The 1,573-nt window shown below is 38.9% G+C and overlaps 1 non-coding gene across 1 annotated transcript; it reads left to right on the forward strand.

Moving 5' to 3' along the window:
• The first annotated feature begins 1,127 nt into the window (after positions 1 to 1,127).
• LOC122238265 lies at positions 1,128 to 1,279 on the forward strand. Its single transcript, XR_006217210.1, has one exon. It is a non-coding gene; the product is annotated as a small nucleolar RNA SNORA62/SNORA6 family (small nucleolar RNA).
• The last annotated feature ends 294 nt before the right edge of the window (positions 1,280 to 1,573 follow it).

Here is a 1,573-nt window from a genome sequence, read left to right on the forward strand (position 1 = left end):
GACCGGAGTGCTGGGTCAGTGGGCAAGCAAATGGGCTGTTCTTTGCCCTGAATGGCCAGTGCCTAGGACAGAGCAGACAGTTTAGGAGGATATGGAAGGTATAGGTGCCTGACCCTGGTTGCAGCTGGTGGGGTGGCAGGACAGTGAGGAATACCCCATCCTGAGGGTCTTCAGCACTGAAAGACAAGCCACTCACAACACTGATGGCTCATGATGACCTAGAAGCCTGTCCACACCTACAGCTTGTCCTTCTGGTACAGGATATCTTTCACCCAATGATGCCAATCTTGGCCTAGGGCCCTGGGGTCCTCCAGTTCTTCCTACTGATATTTTAGAATTAAGGGATCAGTGCTTCTTTCTGCCATACTTCCTTTAGAACCATCGTGACCAGAGGTGTTAAAATTATCTGTGTATTTATCTCTGGGTTTCTCTGAGAGTGAGTCCTAGGGAAAGATGGGTCAGTCACTGTGCTTTGCTCTTTGGACAAACATGATTGTGACCGTCATAGGAAGTCTCACACCGAGAGACTTCCAGATGCAAGATACAAGTAAGCCAGTGGTAACTGAATTTAGGTAGAATAAAATACATATGCTTTTTTCTCAGTGAGATGGACAAGTAGGTCTTCCAGGGAGATAAAAAGGAAAAAGAGATCCTAAGTAGACATGATGACATTCTAACTTAACTAGACATTATGATGTTCTAACTAGACGTAACATACTATGTTATGTTGGTTTTATTTGTTACACGTAGGAAACTGGAAATAATCACTTATCTCAGTTTAATATTTATTTTTTTAGTGGCTACCTAGGTATCTAATTGAGTGTGGACTTTGGAGTAATACCAACTTCTGTTCCAATACAACTTATGATGTTTACTAGCTGAGTGTACTTTGTTATTTGCAATACCTCTAACTTCACTTTCACTATCTGAACTACACATGTTAGTATCTACATCACAGAGTTTATAAAGTACTCAAGGCAGTTGTATACATAAAAATATTAAGTACATTTTCTGGCACAAAGTAGGACTTGATGGTACAATCTAACAAGACTAGTCTTCAGAATTTGTTTGACTTTATTTGCCATGCTGTCTGCCAGTAGTTTAACTACAGTAGATTTGAAAATCTCTCTGCATGTTGTTAAAGCTTGCAGTTGAGGCCACTGGCTGGCCACTGAACTCACAAGTGTAGGTAGTGTGTTGCATGAGGGGCAAATCTTTCTGACACCACAAGGGTCTCTGGCTCAATGAGTGGAGTTTTATAGTAATTCTTGCTAAAAAAAAAAAAAAAAGTAAGAAAGTTAATAGTAAAGTAAAATAAAGTTTCTGATAACCTCAGTTTTCTCTAATTTTAAAAGGGGCTGACAATACCTTGCAGGATCATTGGGAAGAGTAAATGTAATCATATGTTTTATACAGTGTTGTGTGCATAGAAAGCAATAAAAAGTGGACTTGATTATCATTATGGCTGTCATTCAAAATTCTTATGTAAATTAATTTTGGAGCAAAACCGTATATACAATATATACAATATATCAAGTCAATCAAAACCTTGCAATGAATGTAGATGCTGAGA

The sequence above is a fragment of the Panthera tigris genome, chromosome B1 (genome assembly GCF_018350195.1).
Source record: "Panthera tigris isolate Pti1 chromosome B1, P.tigris_Pti1_mat1.1, whole genome shotgun sequence".
NCBI classification, from domain to species: domain Eukaryota; kingdom Metazoa; phylum Chordata; class Mammalia; order Carnivora; family Felidae; genus Panthera; species Panthera tigris.